This window comes from Sapajus apella, unplaced genomic scaffold (assembly GCF_009761245.1).
Source record: "Sapajus apella isolate SASKATOON/1434 unplaced genomic scaffold, GSC_monkey_1.0 scaffold45, whole genome shotgun sequence".
Lineage (NCBI taxonomy): Eukaryota > Metazoa > Chordata > Mammalia > Primates > Cebidae > Sapajus > Sapajus apella.
This window is the reverse complement of record NW_022436985.1, coordinates 16,314,295-16,331,153: the sequence shown is the minus strand read 5'-3', so window position 1 is coordinate 16,331,153 and position 16,859 is coordinate 16,314,295. Positions and strand designations below refer to the sequence as shown.

At 39.8% G+C, this 16,859-nt stretch overlaps 1 protein-coding gene and 1 long non-coding RNA gene across 4 annotated transcripts in view; both read right to left on the bottom strand.

The window, feature by feature from the left end:
• RASGEF1B (RasGEF domain family member 1B) overlaps window positions 1–16,859 on the bottom strand; it is a 630,294-nt gene that overhangs the window by 71,242 nt on the left and 542,193 nt on the right. The window lies entirely within an intron of this gene.
• Window positions 13,957–16,601, bottom strand: LOC116524485. The gene is made up of 2 exons (XR_004257351.1): window positions 14,967–16,601; window positions 13,957–14,050 (listed from the first exon to the last, which is right to left on the bottom strand). It is a non-coding gene; the product is annotated as an uncharacterized LOC116524485 (long non-coding RNA).

The following is a 16,859-nucleotide window of genomic DNA, read 5'->3' as shown; positions in this document are numbered from 1 at the left end:
TGTGCATCTCAGTGTCTCCATCCTTTTCTCTCTTCAGAAGTTTGCACACGAGGCTTTAGCCATTGCCAGTTTGCAAGTCAGTGGCATTTTTATAGGCTCCTGCAGCAGGACAGTGTTTTTTTTTTTTTTTTTCTTTAAGTTGGGGAACAAAATTCTTAGCCAGAGGGAAAAGGTGGTTCCTTAGAAAAGGGAAATTCATGTTTTACAGGAGTTATGAAAAAATCTTTGGCTAACAAAGTATTCTTTACCTTAAAAGTACTCAAAATAAAATTTTAAAAACGGTACAATCAGAGAAGAAAGCAAGGCTGCATGGTGAGCAGAGCCTCCGGCCTGAGAACCAAAGCCTTGGGTGCGAGCCTCTTTCTGCAGCTAGTCGGCCAGGTGACCTTGGGTAATCACTCGTTTCTCCCTATATGTAATGATAAAGGATCTCCAGATTCCTGTCAAGCACTAGCTAATATTTCATCACTATGACTCCATCAGAGTTAATTGACAGGGTTGTTTTTTACAGGCATTAAGTGGCAGTTCTCTTAATTTGCAGAGTAGGGAAAATATAAAAGAGGGAAATGTTTACAGGGGAAGCCCAGCGCACACTAATCTTCTGAATTGGTAATAAATTTTGATCCTAAAGGAGGAATAAAAGAAAGAACTAGATTTATAATCATTTAACAAACAAGCATTATATGATTTATCAGAAGAACAGGTAGTCTAGTATCTTTTCCTGCCCATCCTTGAGGGATTTTCTGCTTCAACTAACGAGAGCTGATATCTACCATATTTCTCCCAGCTCTATTGCAATGTATCCAAAGCATGGCTGAGATCAGCCAGAGGTCTGTCAAATAGAGTGTGGGTACCAAAGCTGGCCCATGGATTGATGTAGTATTGGTTTCAAAACCAGGTCCTCCTCCCATCCCGGAACCTTGGGATGGCAGGTTCCTGCTGTTCTCAAGTCTCTGGCTTCAGCAGAATTGACAAAGAGTCCAGCTTTCAGGCTCCTTCTTTTCCTGGATTTCCACGATCATGCTTCCTCAGCCTGGGCCACTCTTGCATGCGAGCAGAGGTGGCTCGCAGATTGGCTATGGTAAATACACAATCTAAATAAAGACGTATGCTTCAAGACAAGTTCCTAGGGAGCCCCTACCCCACTTTAAGAACATATTATCTTTCCCACAATTCTATGACTGTCAGAACTTTGTGGAAGCCCACTCCCAGCCTCAGAAGGGCATGCCAGAAGAATGGGTCACAAAGGTGCCTCGTTTGAATCTGCCTGTGGGAGGGCCTGCTGTGTGGGACCTAGCTGATTGATAGTCTTCAGCTGTTGTACCTTGGATTGACCGCAGCTTTGACTTCCAGGCCACACTTCCCCAGGCTGCCCCAGTCAATGACAGGGTACAGTGGTGGGTGCTAGAGCTGGGCTATTCCTGCCTAAAGGGGGATTCCTCAAATGGGCATTTTTTTGTTCAGGGACTCTCCATCCGGCCACAACTCCCAGAACTGCATTTTGGCCTGAAGCACTTCCTACTCAACCCTTTCTTCTGTTTCTCCTTTCATAGGTCTCAGAGCTGCATCATAGGCTGCAGGCTTCCTCCACCTCCACCAGTTCCCTCCATTTTACCCTTTATCTTATCTATCTTACTAAGGTTCTTTACTTAGTAAACCTCTTGCACATCTAATTCCAGTTGACACCTGTCTCTTAGAGAAGCAGGGTATGATGTTTTTCAAAGTCTGTATGCCTGGCCCACTGTATTATTGAGGGTTCAGAGAAATATAAACAATATGATATATCTATATATGTAGATATAGCCTACAGATGTATTCACATATCTATATATGTAGATATGTAGAGATAGCCTATTAGTCTACAGGAGATATATATACACAGACATACATATAGAGACACCACACACACACACACACACATACACACACACACACACAAACACACACACGCACACACAATAAGGAATTGGCTCATGCAATCATGGAAGCTGAAAACTCCCTAGATCTGCTTTCAGTAAGCTGGAGACCCAGGGGGGCCAATGTGTAATTCCAGTCCAAAAGCCACCAGGTTCAAGACTCAAAAGGAGCTTGTGTTTCAGTCTAATTCTGAAAGTCAGAATAGGCTAATGTTCCAGCTCAAGGCAGTCAGGCGAGGAGTTCCCTCTCACTCCTCAGAGGGTCAGGCTTTTTGTTACAGTCAGGCCTTCAACTGATTGAATGAGGCCCACCCACATTAGGGATGACAATCTGATTTCCTCAGTCTATCAATCAGTTTAAATGTTAATCTCATCCCCAGAACATTCACATCCAGAATAACGTTTGGCCAGATATCTGGGAACCCCAGGCCTCATTCAAGGTAATGAATACAATTAATCATCACACTCACATAGTGCAAGAGTTAATCAATTAAATCACTTTTGCTGAAGTCATCCATACCAGTCAAGTTCTCATACTGCAAGATGCATTTATGTTTATATCTGTCTCTAAAAAGTCTATGAATGCCTTGAAGGTGGGAATCATGTCTTATTCATTTTTAGATCCTAAATACATAGGAGTTCAATAACTTATACTTACTGAGTTCCTACTGTATGCCATGCACAAGGTGCTAGGGGTAGGGCAATAAATGAAACAAGCTAGGTCCTTGTCCTCAGAGACCTTACATTTAGGTAACACAGATAAACAAATATAAAGCAATTGAACATACAATATAATGGACTGGTGATAAGCGTGACAAGAGAAGAATAAAGCCTGGCAAGGGGATAGAGAAGAATAGAGAAGTATCATTTTTTTTTTTTTTTTTTTGAGACGGAGTTTCACTGTTGTTGCCCAGACTGGAGTGCAATGGCAGGATCTCGGCTCACCGCAACCTCCACCTCCTGGGTTCAAGCAATTCTCCTGCCTCAGCCTCCCGAGCAGCTGGGACTACAGGCACGCACCATCATGCCCAGCTAATTTTTGTATTTTTAGTAGAGGCGAGGTTTCACCTTGTTGACCAGGATGGTCTCGATCTCTTGACCTCGTGATCCACCCGCCTCGGCCTCCCAAAGTGCTGGGATTACAGGCTTGAGCCACCGTGCCCGGCCTGAGAAGTATCATTTTACACAGGTGTTCAGAGAAGGCTTGAATGAATAGATGACAGAATTGATGAATGAAGGTATCAGGAAAGTTGTGCAAGTGTGTTGGGGTAAGCAGAATCTGGAGGGAATCAGCTCAACTAAATTGTTATTTCTCCCAGCTGTGGCTTTATAGTGTTCTTCTTTGCCTTCCTCACTCCTATTTTCATAACTTCTTTCCCTTTTTAACAGAGTGAGTACAGAGTGCCTTTTAAAAGGGACCTCCTTACTGAAGTAAGTTTTAAGTCAATATTATTGCTACATTGACCTTCTTCAACATGAGGGCTTAGGACCAGTTTCCACTTCTGAAGAATTTCCTCTAAAAGTAGTACTCTGGAGACACTTCAGTAAATGAAGATAGACTTGGCAAAGAAATTCCAAGCCTACAGGCAGATAATTAAGAGAGATTTTCAAAGCCAAGGGGGAAATCAAAGACCATTATGTATGTATGGTTTGCACTAAACCACTTTTATTACAAATTGAGCTCCATACAGCTGTGCAGCAATTGAAGAGGAGACTAAACAGTCAGCGAAGGAATGACAGCCATGTGGATGCCAACTTTCTAGCAGCCTACAGAAGCCACACATGTTAGGTTTCATGGCTTGTCATGCGTAATTTCAAAAACCAAAGTAGGTGATGTTATTACAAGTCTAGGAAGAAAATGATGATGTAGCAAGTGAGGGGGAAAAAAATCAAAATTTTCCCTTCCCTCTTAGGTGTCCGTATTCAATTCCTTACTCTCAACTGGGATGTGGTAAAAGGAGTAAGATTTTGTGTAGAGTGACCTGAAGTGTTTGAGAGGTTTAGTGGAAGAGTCTGGGCTTTGGAGCCAGACAACAGAAATACAATTTATTTCTGCCACTTATAAGCTGTATAGCCTCAGGCAAGTTATTGAGTCTCTCAAGCTCCACTTCTCTTGTCTGTAAAATAGCTACTGGAGTTGTTGTGATGATCACATGAGACAGGGCAAGAAAAGTACCTGGCACATGATAGGTGCTCAATGAACAATTTGTTTTCTTGGGAAGGAGGTTACTTAAGAAACTCAAATGAGCATTTGTTACAGTTTCTCATCAAGAATAGGGATTATAAAATCAAGTGTCTTTGGTAAGTCTACAGTAGAATTTGTGATTTGTATTGGGAGGGAACAGCTGTGGCAAACTGGAGGGCCACATCTATCCAAAGAGGGCAACTAAAGGATTTATGCCTCATAATAGGGGGTCCCATCTCTCCTAAAGGTGGCTGCTGGAAGCCTTGCCTCATATAGAGGGGACAGTTGCTGCTAGCTCCCCTCTGGGAACAGTACAGACCCCATACTGGGAGATTTTCTAAAATGCAATAAAAAAAAAACTGAAAAAAAAAGAATCTCCAAATCCATATTTCCATGTGAAATTTCCAAGTCACATACAATGGTTCCTAATTCAACTAATAAAAAACATGTAACTGGGTATGGCAGCTCTTTCCTGTTATTCCAGTGCTTTGGGAGGCCGAGGTGAGATAATCAATTGAGGCCAGGAGTTCAAGACCACCCTGGGCAATATAGCAACTCTACTGGAAAAAAAAAAAATTGCTGGGTGTGGTTGCACATGCCTGTAGTCCCAGCTGCTGGTGAGGCTGAGGCAGGAGGATCACTTGTGCCCAGGAAGTTGAGCTATAATCATGCCACTGTACTCCAGCATGGGTGACAGAATGAAATCCTGTCTAAAAAAAAAAAAAGAAGAAGAAGAGGAAAAGAAGCCAAAAACAGGCAGACCACAAAAAGTATCCCTGCAGGCGTGTGTGGGTTGCCAATTTGCAACTTCTAGAAGAGGAACAGTTCATGATTACATTTTCATTCTTTGTATAATAAAATATTTTAGTTTAAAAATAATTCTTCAAATAATTTCACCCAGAGGAAGGAAGTCAACATACAAATAAATTTCTTCTTGTATATTTCTATTTCTTGGACATCGAGGACCCAAAATAATCTTTAAAACCTACAAAGAAGTTTGTTGGTATTTATTCCTCCGGAGTCAGCTGAGTGCTGATAGGAAGACAGTTCAATAGTAATGCATAGAAAAAGACAAATTGATCCCTGCTGATAAAGCTGTTTTCCAGGTAGGTGCTCATAAAATGTGATGTCCCCCCCACCCCCCACATTCTATGGTGGTTCAGAGGGGTCAAAGCATTAATGAATAGTCCATGAGATTGTTTCCTTCAGATTTTATGAGAGAGGGCAGAAAGCCCCTAGAAGAAATTATTTTTTGTTAGAAAAATCTTCCTATTGGCTCCAGATTAGCTTCACAATGACAAAGAATGCTCCAGAGAAGAGCTGACTGGAAACTATTGGTGGCTGAAAAGTATTAAGTCACCAGTATTTTAATTAACTTGCTCCACTCCATTTCTGAGCTTACCACAGAGGAAGAAAAGAAATTGTATTTCAATATAAATAGTCACAGTAAATGTTAAACTCCATGTTTGATTGACAGTCACCCACACACCCACATACACTAAAAGTAGCAGCTATAAATTTGGAGCATTTGTAAGACCCAAGGGATTTCTAGAGTGTGTGACAATCCAGATATATGTGCCTCGTTTACCCACAGAAGCGGTCTCCTGTGGGGGAAATGTACTGTGACATCCATTTTGATAGGTAACAGGCACATTAAGATGGAATTACCTCAGCTGGAATATGACTGTGATAACAGGAATAGAGAAACACTGGACCAGAAAAACTACAAGGCATCTTTAGGGAACATGCTCAGTTCCCTTAACATGTACAGGACTGTGTTCAGAATTGGCTGGGGGGAGTTGAAATGATCAATACCTCTTCCCAAGGTATCCATATATTCTACAAACATATCTTTAGCAAATAATTGCTCAAAATATAACTGTCCAGACAGTATTTGGCAAGTATTGGATCTGAAGTCAGACTTCAAATTTGCAACCTTAGTGACATGCAACACAAGATAATTCAGTATTCTTCTGCTTATTTTTCCATATATCCAATACTGAGTAGTAAACAAAGTCCATAAAGAGGGGCCTGAAGATGTTCGTGTTTATATCTATTCTAGGCATGATGGGATTTCTTTCCCTCTTAAAATATTAGGTTAGGAACCAACAATAAGGATCTATGGAAAAGAACAAAAAATTATTCTACCCAAATGATGTTTCAGGAATATGCTGTAATTTTTTTTAAATTCTCACTTATTACTGGCAAAAGGCATATTTTGGAAGTTACAAAATTCAGAACCTGAGACACATAAATGATAAAACTGTGTGACTGGTAAAGTATATTGAGATCGTTGACACACAGGCACGAAAGTAAAATAGCACTTCTGTGAAGAAGCATACAAATAGAATTTCTATTTGAAAAACAAATCCTCAGTTACTTCCCTTGTTTGCCAGTCTTTTTCTTTCTCATGACTCCCTGTCTTTAATGTTATAATGGCCCCAATAATTAAAGTATTTGACCTCAGGAATCTACCCATATGGATGGTGAATATATTTCAGTTATGGTATTGAATACACTTTAGTTTGAGAAAGGCTTTCTGGAAAAGATGAGTCATATTTAAGTAAATAAATTGTTTTTTAGGCCACCATGTTTCTTGGGATTATAATGTTCCCAAGATATTTAGTAATCTCATTTGGGTCAATACTACAATTGACTTGAATGGTAGAACTCCAAGGGAAGGTGCCATGCTGGATTTGGCACTTAATGATGCTACAGTTACGTTTTCCCTTGAGAGAGTGCCCCATTATGGGAATGGAATCTCCAGAGTGGGATTTAAGGGGGTAGTCAAGATATCATTTTGCAATGTCAGTGAAGATTTGATTGGCCACTCGGGTGGAAGACAGGACACAAAGTCTAACTGGGATAGTGTTAACATTCATTTCAGTGTAGATTACTGCATTCTGCTCAAATTCCTGCTGTCATTTCAATTAAAATCAATAGTCTTCTTACTTACCAATTCTCTCAAATGTGTAGGTTGCTGCAACCTGCCAAGAATGTATTAGATTTCCTTAATAAAGATAGATACATCACAGCAGTGGGTTAAGTGATATGGCCAACAGTTAATTCTTGCTTCATTAAGTCAAACCAAATAATTCTCATTTAAATGAAGAAACCCATCCTGCTTCTCAGTAACTATTTGGTATTGAAGCAGCAATGAGAACTCATGCCATGTAAATCTTACTTCTCTTTAGGGACTCTTAGGGCATTTCCACTAGTACCCCATTGAGAATGATAAACGGTTCCAGACAAAATGATACTTGTCCAAGGAAATGTATAAAATAAGCTTTGTGAAATGTCTTCCTGGAGTTTATGTTTTTTAAAAACTGTGCGTGTTCACTCTCTTGTTCAATCATGAAAATGTGAGAATACCCTCCATGGGCCTCCCAGCCATTAGTATGAATTAGAAAATCCTACTGAATAATCTCTACAAATCATCTTGTGGAAAGTGCCTGGGCTTTACAGACTAAGTGCACATTATACATATAAATCATTATCACTTTGGGGTTGATTAGAAAAGGGCAGGTATTTTGCAATCCTGGCAGTGTGTGTATGCCTGTAGCAACTGATTAGCTATTTCAAATTAATAGCTTGAAATTAAATCAAGCCTAGGGTTAGAATAAAGGGAAATGGTTTTTCTATGTAAGGAAAGCTTCAGCCTCCTGGGAAAGCACCCTCCTCCCCTTCGCCCTTTCCTTCCTTCTTATTATGCAGCCTCCGAATGATGTCTGTCAGCTAGAGGAATTACATGTGTGTGACTAAGCATGTGAGTTTCCAGATCTCACAGGCAGGAGAAATCATGGGAATAACTGGCAACGACGAAGATGTCAATAAAATGTATTTTTCTGTACTCATCTCACAAAAGGGCCTTGAAAGTTCCTCAGGGGGAGTTTTCCTGCTGTGAGACAGGCTGAACCCTCCCTTCTGTCTCCCATAGGTCAGGAGACACAGTTGGCCACCCCCAGCATGCCCACTACACAACACAGGTGTCTCCCATTCAGTGACAAACTGAAGAGAAAGAAAAAGCTTAACTGAGAAAAAGAGATAAAACAAATACTCTGTTCCCAGGGCAGCTGGGGGCACAGGAACAGGGAAATTGGGTAATGTGGTTGAGGTTTATAGGTAGAAAAGGGAACTGGATTTTAATGGAAATTTTTATTAAAATTTCCTTTTTTGCTATTTTGACTTCTTAGTATACTGGGCCTAGATTTTGTTTTGGAAAGTATTAGAAATCAAACTTGCATTATCTTACTTTGTCTTCTAAAGTTAAGCAAGAGAGAAATGAAGAACAATGTGGATCTTTGAAAGACACTTTTCCAGGCAATAGAAAATATACCTTGATATTCTCGCTGCTTCTCCAAAATTTCTGGGAGCCTGAAGTTTTTCTAAACTCAGGATTTCCTACTTAAATAAGCTGGGCAAGGTTTTATTTCCCTAACTTTTGAATTCATTTCCCTAATGATTTCCTTTATATTTCCATATTGTATTTGATAATGATAAGCTGTCTTCTATGCAATTTTAATTTTATTTTAAAAGAAGGACGATAATGCCATTTTATAGGCAAAACTAATTTTTTTCATCAAATTACCTATTAAGAATACGTAGTAACATTTTATTTTATTTTTTGAAAAATTTTTTTTTTTTATATTATATTGTACTTTAGGTTCTAGGGTACATGTGCAGAACATGCATGATTGTTGCATAGGTACATACATGGCAATGTGGTTTGCTGCCTCCATCCCTGTCACCTACATCTGGCATTTCTCCCCATGTTATCCCTCCCCAACTCCCTAAAACCAGCTGTGCCACCCCTCGTCACCCCCAACAGACCCCAGTGTGTGATGCTCCCCTCCCTGTGTCCATGTGTTTTCATTGTTCAACACCTGTCTATGAGTGAGAACATGTGGTGTTTGATTTTCTGTTCTTGTGTCAGTTTGCTGAGAAATGGTTTCCAGATTCATCCATGTCCCTACAAACAACACAAAATCATCATTTTTTATTGCTGCATAGTATTACATGGTGTATATGTGCCACATTTTCCTTGTCCAGTCTATCATCAATGGGCATTTAGTTTTGTTCCAGGTCTTTGCTATTGTAAACAGTGCCACAATGAGAATACGTGTGCATGTGTCTTTATAATAGAATGATTTATAATCATTTGAGTATATACCCAGTAATGGGATTGCTGGGTCAAATGGAATTTCTATTTCTAGGTACTGAGGAACCGCCACACTGTCTTCCACAATGGTTGAACTAATTTACACTCCCACCAACAATGTAAAAGTGTTCCTATTTCTCCACATCCACTCCAGCATCTGTTGTCTCCAGATTTTTTAATGATCACCATTCTAACTGGCATGAGATGGTATCTCAATGTAGTTTTAATTAGCATTTCTCTAATGACCAGTGATGATGAGCATTTTTTCATATGTTTGTTGGCCTCATATATGTCTTCTTTTGAAAAGTTCATGTCCTTCGCCCACTTTTGAATGGGTTTGTTTCTTTTCTTCTTGCAAATCTATTTTAGTTCTTTGTCAGATGGGTAGACTGCAAAAATCGTTTCCCATTCTGTTGGTTGTCAGTTCACTCTAATGATTGTTTCTTTTGTGGTGCAGAAGCTCTGGAGTTTAATTAGATCCCAATTGTCTATTTTGGCTGTTGTTGCCAATACTTTTGGTGTTTTAGTCATGAAGTTCTTGCCTATGCCTATGTCCTGAATGGTTTTGCCTAGGTTTTCTTCTGGGGTTTAGATGGTATTACATCTTATGTTTAAGTATTTAATCCATTTGGAGTTAATTTTAGTGTAAGGTATCAGGAAGGGGTCCAGTTTCTGCTTTCTGCACACTGCTAGCCTGTTTTCCCAACACCATTTATTAAACAGGGAATCCTTTCCCCATTGCTTGTTTTTGTCAGGTTTGTCAAAGATCAGATGGTTGTAGATGTGTGGCTTTACTTCCAAGGCCTCTGTTTTGTTCCATTGATCTATATCTCTGTTTTGGTACCAGTACCATGCTGTTTTGATTACTGCGGCTTTGTAGAATAGTTTGAAGTCAGGTAGCGTGATGCCTCCAGCTTTGTTCTTTTGCTTAGGATTCTTTTGGCTATGCGGGCCCTTTTTTGGTTTCACATGAAGTTTAAGGTTGTTTTTCTCCAGTTCTGTAAAGAACATCAATGGTAGTTTGATGGGGACAGCATTGAATCTATAAATTACTTTGGGCACTATGGCCATTTTCATGTTACTGATGCTTCCTAACCATGAGCATGGAATGTTTTTCCATCTGTTTGTGTCATCTTTTATTTCTTTGAGCAGTGATTTGTAGTTGTCCTTGAAGAGTTCCTTTACATCCTTTGTTATTTGTATTCCTAGGTATTTTATTCTCTTTGTAGCAATTCTGAATGGCAGTTCATTCTTGATTTGGCTCTCTTTAAGTTTGTTATTGCTATATAGGAATGCTTATGATTTCTGCACATTGATTTTTTTTATCTGAGACTTTGCTGAAGTTGCTTATCAGTTTCAGGAGATTTTGGGCTGAGACAATGGGGTCTTCTAAATGTACAATCATGTCATTTGCAAATAGAGACAATTTGACTTCCTTCTTTCCAATTGAATACACTTTATTTCTTTTTCTTGCCTGACTGCTCTGGCTAGAACTTCCAATACTATGTTGAACAGGAGTGGTGACAGAGGACATCCTTGTCCAGTGCCAGATTTCAAAGGGAATGCTGCCAGTTTTTGCCCATTCAGTATGATACTGGCTGTGGGTTTGTCATAAATAGCTTTTATTATTTTGAGATACATTCCTCCAATACCTAGTTTATTGAGAGTTTTTAGCATAAAGGGCTGTTGAATTTTGTTCAAGGCCTTCTCTGCATCTATTGAGATAATCATGTGGTTTTTATCTTTAGTTCTGTTTATGCAGTTAATTACATTTATAGACTTGTGTATGTTGAACCAGCCTTGCATCGCCGGGATGAAGCCTACTTGATCATGGTGGATAAGCTTTTTGATGTGCTGTTGCAATCAGTTTGCCAGTATTTTATTGAAGATTTTTGCATCTATGTTCATCATGGATATTGGCCTGAAGTTTTCTTTTCTTGTTGAGTCTCTGCTGGGTTTTCGTATCAGGATGATGTTGGTCTCATAAAATGATTTGGGAAGAATTCCCTCTTTTGGGATTGTTTGGAATAGTTTCAGAAGGAATGGTACCAGGTCCTCTTTGTACGTCTGGTAGAATTTGGCTCTGAACCCATCTGGACCTGGACTTTTTTGGTTGGTAGGCTCTTAATTGCTGCCTCAACTTCAGCCCTTGTTATTGGTCTATTCAAGGTTTCGACTTCTTCCTGGTTTAGGCTTTGGAGGATCTAAGTGTTTGTGAATTTATCCATTTCTTTCAGGTTTACCAGTTTATGTGCATAGAGTTTTTTGTAGTAATCTCTGATGGTAGTTTGTATTTCTGTGGAATCTGTGGTGATATCCCCTTTATCGTTTTTTATTGCATCTATTGATTCTTCTCTCTCTTCTTTTTTATTAATCTGGCTAGTGGCCTATTTTGTTGATCTTTTCAAAAAACAGCTCCTGGATTTATTGATTTTTTGAAGGGCTTTTTGTGTCTCTATCTCCTTTTGTTCTGCTCTGATCTTATTTCTTGTCTTCTGCTAGCTTTTGAGTTTTTTTTTTTTTTTAAATCTTGCTCCTCTAGCTATTTCAATTTTGACAATAGGGTGTCAACTCTAGATCTTTCCTTACTTCGCATGTGGGCATTTATTGCTATAAATTTTCCTCCAGACACTGCTTTAAATCTGTCCCAGAGATTCTGGTACATTGTGTCTTCGTTCTCATTGGTTTCAAAGAAAATCTTTATTTCTGCCTTCATTTCATTGTTTATCCAGTCAACATTCAAGAGCCAGTTGTTCAGTTTCCATGAAGTTGTGTGGTTCTGAGTTAGTTTCTTAATCCTGAGTTCTATTTTGATTGTACTGTGGTCTGAGAGACTGTTTGTTACAATTTCCGTTCTTTTGCATTTGCTGAAGAGTGATTTACTTCCAATTATGTGGTCAATTTTAGAGTAGTTACAATGTGGTGCTGAGAAGAATATATATTCTGTGGACTTGGGTTGGAGAGTTCTGTAAATGTCTATTAGGTTTGCTTGGTCCAGATCTGAGTTCAAGTCCTGGTATGCTTGTTAATTTTCTGTCTTGTTGATATGTCTAATATTGACAGTGGAGTGTTAAAGTCTCCCACTATTATTGTATGGGAGTCTAAGTCTCTTTGTAGGTCATTAAGAACTTGCTTTATGTATCTAGGCACTCCTCTACTGGGTGCGTATATATTTAGGATTATTAGCTCTTCTTGTTGCATTGATACTTTTACCATTATGTAATGCCCTTCTTCGTCTCTTTTGATCTTTGTTGGTTTAAAATTTACTTTATCAGAGACTAGGATTGCAACTCCTGCTTTTTATTGCTCTGTATTTGCTTGGTAAATCTTCCTCCATCCCTTCATTTTGAGTCTGTGTGTATCCTTGCACATGAGATGGGTTTCCTGGATACAGCACACCGATGGGTCTTGACTTTTGATCCAATTTGCCAGTCTGTGTCTTTTGATTGGGGCATTTAGCCCATTTACATTTAAGGTTAATATTGTTATGTGTGAATCTGACCCTGCCATTTTGATGCCAGCTGGTTGTTTTGCCCATTAGTTGACGCAGTTTCTTCATTGTCTCAATGCTCCTTAGCATTTGGTACATTTTTGGAGTGGCTGGTACTGATTATTCCTTTCTATGTTTACTGCTTCTTTCACGAGCTCTTGTAAGGCAGGCCTGTGGTGATGAAATCTCTGAGCAATTACTTATTGATAAAGGATTTTATTTCTCCTTCACTTATGAAGCTTGGTTTGGCTGGATATGAAATTCTAGGTTGAAAGTTCTTTTCTTTAAGGGTATTGAATATTGGCCCCTACTCTCTTCTGACTTATAGGGTTTCTGCCGAGAGATCTGCTGTGAGTCTGATGGGCTGCCCTTTGTGGGTAACCTGACCTTTCTCTCTGGCTTCCCTTGGCATTTTTTCCTTCATTTCAACTATGGTGAATCTGATGATTATGTGCCTTGGGGTTGCTCTTCTTGAGGAATATTTTTGTGGTGTTTTCTGTATTTCTTGGACTTGAATATTGGCCTGCCTTGCTAGGCTGAGGAAGTTCTCCTGGATAATATCCTGAAGAGTGTTTTTCAGCTGGGATTTATTCTCTCCATCACATTCAGTTACACCTATCAAGTGTAGATTAGGTCTTTTCACATAATCCCATATTTCTTGGAGGCTTCATTCGTTTATTTTACTCTTTTTTCTCTAATCTTGCCTTCTCATTTTATTTCAGTAAGTTGATCTTCAATCTCTGATATCCTTTCTTCTGCTTGGTTGATTCAGCTATTGAAACATGTGTATGCTTCATGAAGTTCTCGTGTTGTGTTTTTCAGCTCCATCAATTCATTTATATTCTTCTCTAAGCTGTTTATTCTCATTAGCATGCTGTCTAATGTTTTTTCAAGGTTCTTTATTTCTTTGCATTGGGTTAGACCATATTCTTTTAGCTTAGAGAAGTTTATTACCCACTTTCTGAAGCCTGTTTCTGTCAATTCATCAGACTAATTCTCCATCCAGCCTTGTTTCCTTACTGGTGAGGAGTTGTCACCCCTTGGAGGAGGAAAGGTGGTCTGGTTTTGGGTGTTTTCATCCTTTTTGCACTGGTTTCTTCCCATCTTTGTGGATTTATCTACCTGTGGTCTTTGTAGTTGGTAACTTTTGGTAGTGGTCTCTGAGTGGACGTCCTTTTTGTTGATGATGAAGTTATTTTTTTCTGCTTTTTTTTGTTTTCTTGTAACAGTCACGTGCCTCTGCTGTAGGACTTTTAGAGGTCCACTCCAGACCCTGCTTGCCTGGGGATCACCTGCAGTGGCTACAGAAAAGTAAGGGTTTCTGCCAGTTCCTTCTTTCATTATCTTTGTCCCAGAGGGATACCCACCAGATGTCAGCCTGAGCTCTCCTTTATGAGGTGACTCTTTGGATAAATGGGGGTTGGGGAGCTGCTTGAGGACAGAGTCTGCCCCTTATAGGAGCTCAAGTGCTAAGCTGTGAGTTCCGTTGTTCCATTCAGAGCTGCTGGGCAGGTACATTTAAGTCTGCTGCAGTGGAACTCATAACGGCCTTTTTTTCCCAGGTGCTCTGTCCTGGGAAGGTGGGGCTTTATTTATAAGTTCCTGACATGCTGGTCCCCTTTTTCAGAGATTCTCTGCCCAGTGAGGAGGTGGACTAGTCCCAGTCTGCCAGCAGAGGCGTTGCTGAGCTGCTGTGGGCTCTGCCCAGCTGCTGTGTGAACTTCCTTGTGGTTTTGTTTACAGAGGTATAGTTATAACTGCCTTGGTAATGGCAGTCTGTCTCAGTAATGGTGGACTGCCTCGGTAATGGTGGACTTCCTCGGTAATGGCAGACTGCCTTGGTAGTGGTGGACTGCCTCGGTAATCATGGATGCCCTTCACCCTACAAAGGTGGATCATCCCAGGTCCAGCTGTGCTTCCCGTGAAACTCTCAATCCAGAGCATTTCAGATTGCTGGTTTTTGTGGGGGTAGGACCTGCCGAGCCAGATCACTTGGCTCCCTGTTTCAGCCCCATTTTTCAGTTGAATGGGTGGCTCTGTCTCCCAGGCATTCCAGGTGCCAGTTGAAAAGACTGTCCAGATTTGTGTGAGTTTTTGTGCGGAGACCCACTACACCAGCTGAAACAGCCATGCTGGAGGCTTGTCGCCCTTTTCTCCCTGGGAATCTCCTGGTCTGTGGGCAGTAAAAACTTGTTTGGAAATGTAGTGATCACTCACCCTCTGCATTCTCACTGGGAACTGCACTCCAGAGCTGTTCCTATTTGGCCATCTTGGATCCCTTCTCTGCATAGTAACATTTTATACTCCTCAGTCCTAAAGATTGTTACCATTGCAAAATATTGAGTGAAAAGAGGGATAAAAGGAAAAGCTTTGACATCAAACAGATCTGTTTTCAAATTCCAGCTCTGCCACACACTAGCAATGCGGCACTGGCAAGTCACTAAGCTTTTGTAAGTATCTGCTTGTTCATCTCTAAAAGGTAAGGTTAATAATAAATATTTGGCAGTATTTTGTGAGGATTACTTTAGATAACAAATACCTATCATGGCAGATATTATGTATCCATTTCATTCATTCTCTGCCTCCCAATTTGAAAATGCATTCTGAAGATTCAGTTTAATTGGGATCCTTAGAACACCTACTCAGTCCAGCCAGGTCTGTGGTAGGCATTAGGAGAAATGATAAATAAGCAAAAAACCAAACCTAGGTCTCAAAACAACAGTCCTGTGTTTGAGCAGACAAGATGTATGAATAGAATGCAAGTGGGAATTAAGCAGAGCACATATAGACAAGTTATTAGATGTTATAGTATAAACAGCTGATGCCAAGAAAGATTATGGGAAAGAGATGGGTTTTATATAGGCTCTTTTGATACACAGAATTTTAATTGGCATAAACAAAACAGCTCACTTTAAAAACAAACTCAGGAGACTTCTTTAATGGAAGGAATATAGGCTAAGATTTGAAGGTAGAAATAAACAAAGGATTTGCCTTGGAGAAACTGATATACTTGGAACAGAGTGCTTCATTGGGTGACATGGCTCAAAAAGAGTATATTGGGATGAGTTGACAAAAAGCCTTGAACATTATCCTAACTAATAACATCTGATCTAAGAGCCCTTCAGAAAAAGAATGCAAGCATAATTTTGGAGAAGTTATTGCTATCTAGGATGGAGTGGAGACAAAGTCTGGGGCCAGAAACTCTACTAGGGTCATGTGTGTGGAGGTGAGTTAAGTTGTTTTGTGCTACTCGGATGCTTTTTTCTAGAGTGTGTGTTCCAAGCCATAGGCTCATTGTTTCACCAATTTTCCTATATAGATGGTTCAATCCATGTTCACTAAACTCAGGAGAGACTGGCCTATAAAAGCTAATTTAATAATATAGAAAGTATTATTAAGAGGAATTTCTATATTATTAATAATATAGAAAATATTATTAAGAGCAGTGTGCATATGTTAGAGAATTTAGCCTATCTAGTTTCTGTAATAAGAACACTTTCTGGAAAATTAAACCAGTGTCAGAAAGTTCATGGGACATTCCAGTTCATTGGTTATTGGCCATTCATGTTTATCATCAATTTATCAAATATTAACTAAGCACCTACTAAGTGACAAACAGCATGGGGGTACTAAGACCTGCTAGTGGTTTAGTGATGCTGGAGAGGGAAGGAATGGCATTAGGGAGTGGGTACAGAGGGGAGGGTAGGAGCCCTCATCAGAGGACACAGAGGTCCATGGATTTCCTGGCAAGGGAACTTGGATGTGTTTCTCTTACTGACACAAGCCAGTGAAATGTCTTGGTACATTTAGAAAACAAATAAATATATTTTAACTTTTTTTTTTTGAGACAGAGTCTCACTCTGTCATTCAACCAATTCTCCCACTTCAGCCTCCTGTAGCTGGAACTACAGGCATGCACCACCACACCCAGCTAATTTTTGTATTTTTTGGTAGAGATGGGTTTCACCATGTTGGCCAGGCTGGTCTTGAATTCCTGACCTCAAGTGATCCATCCATCTTGGCCTTCCAAAGCTTGAGCCACTGAGACTGGCCTGTTTTAGCTTCTAAATATGTTACTATTTAACTTGATATAGCATTGACTAAATAGTC